The 8134-nt window shown below is 34.2% G+C and overlaps 1 long non-coding RNA gene across 1 annotated transcript in view; it reads right to left on the reverse strand.

Annotated features, from left to right (window-relative positions):
* LOC115241462 overlaps nucleotides 1–8134 on the reverse strand; it is a 96197-nt gene extending 88063 nt beyond the window's left edge. The window contains exon 1 of the long non-coding RNA XR_003884903.1: nucleotides 7526–8134. This is a non-coding gene — a long non-coding RNA (uncharacterized LOC115241462). The remainder of the gene's footprint in view (nucleotides 1–7525) is intronic.

The following is an 8134-nucleotide window of genomic DNA, read 5'->3' on the forward strand; positions in this document are numbered from 1 at the left end:
ACAACATTTCTCTCACCATTTATAAAAGATACAATAAATATGTATATTTTCTTAAAAGTATATAAATATAAAAGATATCTTTATGAAATAAAGTTTATAATTAAAAATTACAAAATTATAAATTATTTTCGTATAAAATCCCGGCGTATCGACATATCTATAAAAAATAAAATAACATATAAAGTGTGTCCCGCATCCGTTTGACAGGAAACTTTGAAAGTATGAAAATGTCACATCGATATTATATATATTCGCGCTATAAAACTTACTCGAGGCACTTTAATAAGGAACGGGCGGAAACGATCAAGATCCGGAAGCTTCGGAATAAAGTTCTCAGAACATCATCGCGGCTCGGCTGCGAATGTCATGGACGGTACGTCGTCGACACGTGACGTGGAATTTCGTTCCAAGAGAGCGCAAGCTATCCGATTCTTATCGGTTCTCCGACACAAGCCGCGGAGCCGTTGACCCGTCTGGGGTCTGGGGCTATACGAATGGCATGCGCACACGACGCACGGATGCACGCACAAGAGATGGGCATGTACGTACGCGTGTACAGATGCAACAGCGTTTGTGTCTCTCGCCAAAGACGGACGGGATGATAAGCGCGTGTTCGTGGGCGTGCTGGTTAGATATCTGGCTGGGAACACAGGAGGAACGCGCGTTGGACGAGAGACCGACCTTCCAGTAAGGGACAACACGTGATGGGACAGAGCAATAACTGTCAACTCGGTGAAGAGGGACGCCAACGAGAATGACGCGACTTTTGTGTATCCTCGAATGTATATCGAATGATGTCACCGTATCGTACGAATATAGGGTTTACTTTACTCAGTTAGGGATTGCTTTCAGATTGTCCTGCGAAGGCGGGTCAAGAATCACCAAGCAATATTTTTGATGACTCGACGACGACCACGTGGTATCACCACTATTCGCGTCACGAAATATTTCCACATCTTGACTCTGAAATTTTGTATTCGCTCGAGCCTCTGTTGTAAAAGATATAACTCTCGTGTATCATTCAAGGATTTTCACGTAAAATAAAAATAATAATAAAATTTTTTTTTTCCAAAAAATTATTAAAAAGCAAGCATTTGTAACAAATTTTAAGTCAATCTTGCTAATTTTTTTTTTTTTTAATGCGGTAGACGATTTTGACGAAAGAAAAGCCTCGAGAATATCGCCCGTTATCTTTTCGAGCAGTCTTATCGCACGCGGTTAAATCTCTAGAAATTTTCCGTTTCGGGGCATGAAAATAAGCAAGGATACTTAAGGAAGAGGCGGTATATACCTTGTTCATGGCGTGATATTATCCCAGAAGAATGTTTAGGGGAATGCATGGGTTCTCGCGTACAAACTTTCTACGGGAATAGAGGAGGCGCCGTCACGGAGACTCGTAAAAAGCACCGCGAGCGTGGTCTTATGAGTTTTAAATCGTGAATTATAACGCAAAGCGAGAGGAGATACTGCTCTCTGGAAGGGATCCAAGTCATATTACTGCGAAACAGTAGGCGGCATTGTACGATAGAGGAGTAATTTTATATAATTAAATAAATAAAAGTATAATGTAAAAATGATGTAGATGATATATTTTAATTTTTTAATCGACTACAAAACAATTATTTTTTTGTTATTCGATCTATTTGCAATATATGCATCATTTGCATAACTATTTTTAATCTTTCAATAATTATTATATCAACAAAAATAATTATTTGTTTTGAATTGAATTTATGCAAAATCTTTTTATTAATATTAATTAAATTTATAATCCAAAAGTTACAATTCTCATACATTTATTATAATTTTCTTTATGGTTGCCTTTAATAATTGTTGCATTTAAAAATATTATTCCAATAATATTAATTCCCTGATATAAAAAAAACAATAGAATTGCAACTGATCCTGTATGCTCTTTCTTTTCTATAGTTTGAGATTACAAAAGTCGAGATTACTCATTTTTCATATTCACATTTATTCACGTCTACATTTTACTGGAAATTTTCTTGTGAAAAAAATTTAGTTTTTCAAAATATAAAAAAAGATATTAAAATTGAAACATATATACGCATCAAGTTACAAAATTATTATAAAATTGTTACGTCGTAATCGTAAATAAATATACGACAAATAAAATCTTTTTTTCGATAGAGAGAATTTAAATAAAAAATATTTTTTATTCTTTTTCCTTCTCTATTTTAATTTGAAGCACGTGTTTGCGGTGACGCATGGTTATTCGCGAATTGAACTAGTCGAGGACAGTAATCTTGTCCACCTAATTATGCGAAATTGGTAACATTACTCGAAATCGTGGTCCGACGATAGACCGATCATTTATTTTAGCGCGACTGAATTTATTTTAGCGCTGTTGAAATGGAAAAAGTAATTGCGAACGAGAGGAATGATCCCATTTACGCGACGATGCCTCGCACATATGTACGCGCGTGCGTTTCAGCGTATGAATCTCATTACGTTACGTGACATTTAGAAAATGTGCTTTTATAAATAAAAATAAAACTTGGAAAAATTCGCGGAATCGCTCTGTTCAAACTTTTCGTTCTGGAGATTGCATCTTGTGTAAAATCAATTAAGTTCAATTACAACGACAATCACGTATCAATAATTATTTAATCGACTACAAAACAATTATTTTTTTGTTATTCGATCTATTTGCAATATATGCATCATTTGCATAACTATTTTTAATCTTTCAATAATTATTATATCAACAAAAATAATTATTTGTTTTGAATTGAATTTATGCAAAATCTTTTTATTAATATTAATTAAATTTATAATCCAAAAGTTACAATTCTCATACATTTATTATAATTTTCTTTATGGTTGCCTTTAATAATTGTTGCATTTAAAAATATTATTCCAATAATATTAATTCCCTGATATAAAAAAAACAATAGAATTGCAACTGATCCTGTATGCTCTTTCTTTTCTATAGTTTGAGATTACAAAAGTCGAGATTACTCATTTTTCATATTCACATTTATTCACGTCTACATTTTACTGGAAATTTTCTTGTGAAAAAAATTTAGTTTTTCAAAATATAAAAAAAGATATTAAAATTGAAACATATATACGCATCAAGTTACAAAATTATTATAAAATTGTTACGTCGTAATCGTAAATAAATATACGACAAATAAAATCTTTTTTTCGATAGAGAGAATTTAAATAAAAAATATTTTTTATTCTTTTTCCTTCTCTATTTTAATTTGAAGCACGTGTTTGCGGTGACGCATGGTTATTCGCGAATTGAACTAGTCGAGGACAGTAATCTTGTCCACCTAATTATGCGAAATTGGTAACATTACTCGAAATCGTGGTCCGACGATAGACCGATCATTTATTTTAGCGCGACTGAATTTATTTTAGCGCTGTTGAAATGGAAAAAGTAATTGCGAACGAGAGGAATGATCCCATTTACGCGACGATGCCTCGCACATATGTACGCGCGTGCGTTTCAGCGTATGAATCTCATTACGTTACGTGACATTTAGAAAATGTGCTTTTATAAATAAAAATAAAACTTGGAAAAATTCGCGGAATCGCTCTGTTCAAACTTTTCGTTCTGGAGATTGCATCTTGTGTAAAATCAATTAAGTTCAATTACAACGACAATCACGTATCAAATAATTCAAAAATTGTTCATGTATCCCTCATGGATCCACAAAAAAAAAAAAAAGAAAAAAAAAAAGAGAGAGAGAGAGAGAGAAAAAGAAATATCTACAATTTTCCTTATATTTACGAATCGTATATATTATATTTTTCATTCGCGCGTTATATCTAAAAATTTCTTTCTGTGGCTCAGATATTTTTTGCAGATGAAGTTAAAGTTGCTAAGGGCTAAGGGCGTCGAAGGACGATCATCGGATGATCGTTGCTTCGGGGCAGGAAGAAACGGCGGCGTTTTAAGATTCGCCAAGGACGAAATTACACATATGGAGAGGAGCCTGCGAAATAATGATTATAGGTTACTCGTTTTAGCTGGAAGTCTCTCTCGAGCCCGGATCAACCTGGCCTTAACTCGTAACTTTCGCTTTGCTTTATCACAATAACTTGTGGTGAGCGTGCTATTCGATATTAAAAAATGGAGCAATTATAAACGCAACTGTAAAGAAAATTATAAATGCATAATCTAAAACTATTGAATTATAAATTTTATCAATATTAATTTAAAAATTGCATAATCCTAATTTAGAATAATTATTCTTGTTGATGTTAGCAATTATTTCGACTTAAATGACAAATAAAAAATTAAGAATCCGTCATCTTAAAAATTTCTCGAGTATAATTTGTTTATAAAATTGAAACAATTTAATTTAAAAGTATTATATCTAAATAAAGAAAAATAAATTATAAATTTATGAATATAAAAAAAATTTTAATACTAATAAAAATTAACATAATTTGATTGACATTTAAAAATCTAATAAATGGAATCGAGAGAGAGAGAGAGAGAGAGAGAGAGAGAGAGAGAGAGAGAGAGATAAAATACAAATCAATTCCATCGATTCATATCAATTCAAATTTGAAGTTTTAGAAAGAGACAAGAAATAAGTCTCTCTTAATTCTTTTAGATTAAATTTTAATTAATACTTATAGAGGGGGGGGGGAATAATATTCAATTGCAACGTATCTTTTCGAAGTCAGATAACCAGTTCACGCTTCAGCCGAGAAACACGAGCGATTTCTTAGATAAAAGCGGCGAAAATTGGCGCCGAGAGCTAATAATGCAATTAGCGATTCTGACAAAACATTGGTATGCGAAATTTAACGCTCGCGCTTACGTAAAATGTGCAATCGTGACATCAGGATAAGAATAGCGTTTCCTCTTGATGAGAAGATTATCGGCGCAAGCATCGCTCTAAAAATACGGAGACGCACGCTGCTCGCAATATCCTTGCGAAATGTTTTTGTTACAATTACACAGCGTACAACACCTTACCACGTTATCGCGAGTTAATTGCTCAAACTCAAGTTGCCAGGAGGTGCACCGCGATTCTCACGACAGCTTGAACTGAACGCAACAAAGATTACTTTGTAAAAAGCAAACAAATTAAAAGAAATTGATGATTTATTCTCGAAAATTGAATATGTACTTAATTCTCAAAGTTAGAACTTTCTTGATGTGTATGTTTCAATTTTAATATTTTTTTTTATATTTAAAAAAACTATACTTTCTCACCAGAAAAATTTTCAATAAAATGCAGATGTTGTAAATAAGCGCGAATGAAGAAAATTTGATAACGAGTAATCTTGACTTTTGTAATCTCAAACTATAGAAAAGACAGCACACAGAATTAGTAATAATTAGTTGTAATTCTACTTATTTTATATCAGAAAATCCTAATATTAATAGAATAAGAAAGTTTTTAAATGCAACAATTATAAAAGACAACTATAAAGAAAATTGATTTAAATATAAAAACTTTTGTATAATCCCAATTCAGAATGAACAATTATTCTTGTTGATGAAGCAATTATTTCAGCTCAAATGACAAATAAAAGATAAAGAATTCCATCATCTTTCTTATTTCTTGAGTTTAATTTATTCATAAAATTAAAATAATTAAATTAAAAAATCTTATGTTTGAATAAAGAATAATTAACTATAAATAAAAAAAATTGAAATATAATAAAATATTATTAAATATATTATATATATAATAAAGTGTTTATAAAAAAATTTAATTTTTATTCTAGGTATGATTTTTTGCCCGAATCGAAAGTGAATCGCTTTTAATTGGTCACTTATAATATAATAAATATCGCGCGAGGAATACTTCTCGTGGTTGTCACGGTTCTAGTCGCCATCCGTTATAACAATCTTGTTAATTTGCGAAGAAGTTTCTCCTCCGCGAGTATAAAAAAAGAGAATTCGTAAAAGACTTCCTTAACATAGGCCTAGCAAAACACGCTCAGCGCTGGTTTAATAAATTGGCGGAAGGAATTCGATGCGCGCGGCGCTCACGACCAGCTGATCGAGGAAAAACATCCGAGAACGTTCATTCGCGCGGGGCTGCTGGGAAATCAATACGCACATAGAGAAACGACGCGGTTCATCTCTCTCGATGCCGATTAATTGCCGATAGAAAGAGATTAATTTAAAATGGATAAAGAGGCACACAAGGAAAAAGTACGCGATAACTTATATACGCTATTATTTAAGTTAGTTAGTAAGTTTTAATTTATTCCAAGAGTTATTATTCCTGAGTTATTATGTGCATCTCACCGGAGATTTTTTATCTAATCAAACTCAAGATACCAGTCGCGAAAATAACATGTGTGTGTTACTCAAATAGAATGTTACATAATTAACGTATAATTTTCCACTTATCAGTGTTATAAAAGATTATCGCGAATAAACTTATGCAACAATATATCATAAAAATCGTTCGAAAAATTATGGTATATTAGCATTTTAATAGTATATTATTTAATAATACGTTCTTATCAATCTGCGTGTGAATTTTTATTGTGGAGAATGAGAATGATAAAAATGTCTAACCCTGTGTGATAAAAATGTCATGGCGTGAAGGGAAAAAGCGATGATGTATTAAATCGAAAAATACATCCGGTTTATAAAAAGGCGCATAAATATACGTACTGTTTGATTCTACGCCAATTGTCGTATTGTTATAAAACGCAATAAAAGAGCGGATGCCAAGAAAAAAAAAAAAAACAAAAAAGAAGAAACTACATAATACAAAATTCAAGTCCATTATATATTCGCGTAATTCATTGTAATTAAGTCCGAGATAAAGAGAGAGAGAGAGAGAGAGAGAGAGAGAGAGAGAGAGAGAGAGAGAAAGATTAGTCCATTTACACACACACACATGCTTTATTTAATATAAAAATTCTCTCCCTCTCTCTCTCTCCGTCTTTCTCTCTCTTTTATATGAATCAAACGTATGTATTATTTTAGTCAACTCTCAAAATATTTTACAAAATCGATGCAATTATCAGTGAATTTATAAAGATAAATAAATATCAGGTTTGTAAAATTGATAAATTGATATCTATATTTATATCTATGCATATCTATTAATATCTAAGACTTGATATATGTTTATATAACTAAATAAAAATAATAATAATTAAATAATAATAAATAAATAATAAATTAATTTATATTGGTCCACTCTATCGTTTAATAAGATTAATAATACATCTCACAAATTAAAAATGCATACGACATTTAATATTCACAGATTTTTCGAGAGTCTGAATCGAACATATGATAAACAAGATAGAATTACGTCAGGATGATTAAACGCGACACCGTTCTATCACGAGCATCTGAATCTTGCGACGATTTCCATCAAGCTGGTAAGGACAGTGAGATACTGAATGAAATGAAATTCGAAATACACGGGAAGAAGAATCTCGACGCGATCTCGCGCGCGCGCGCGCGCGCGAAATTCGAGTCGCGCGCGCTCGCGTTTAATAAAGAAAGAGAAAGAAGAAATTCGGTCGCGAGAGAGACCGAATACGATGATGCACTAACCTTGATCGTCGGTCCAGTTTCGAACGAGCACCCCCGCGTCTCCGTGGGCCTCCTCCGCCTCCTCCTCCTCCTCTTTCTCCTTCACCTCCTCCACCTTGCGCTCCTTCACCTGCGGGCGGGCGTAGACGCAGCTGTGAATGACGTTGTCGTCGGGACTGCTCGAGGACTTATCGCGATGACAGATCTCGACGCTCACGAGGAAAGGGGTCCTGGGCCCTTTCTTTCCGCGACCCCGTGTAGGGGGACAATCCGTGTCTCTCGCACCGCGAAATTCCACGAATCTTCCTCCTCGTATCCCTCTCCTCTATCGCGACTTCCACTCACTCTCTTTCTCTCTCCCTCTACCTTTCTTTATCACCGTACACACGGAAAATGGCAGCCCTACTGTACTCGCGGGCAGGCCAACGCTTGCCAACTCGCGCACTGACACGGACCGAAGGGCGACCGCGGGAATAACGTATCCGCGGATGTCTCAGAACGGCTCCCGACGCGATCGGACCTCACTTCCGGTGGTCGAGGGAGAGGGAGAGGGGGTCGCGTGGGACGATCGCGCACTGACGAAGGGCCGAGTCCACGCCGAATTCGGGAAAGGAAGCGCGAGTCGGTGTT

The sequence above is a fragment of the Formica exsecta genome, unplaced genomic scaffold (assembly GCF_003651465.1).
Source record: "Formica exsecta isolate Colony F162 unplaced genomic scaffold, ASM365146v1 scaffold49, whole genome shotgun sequence".
NCBI classification, from domain to species: domain Eukaryota; kingdom Metazoa; phylum Arthropoda; class Insecta; order Hymenoptera; family Formicidae; genus Formica; species Formica exsecta.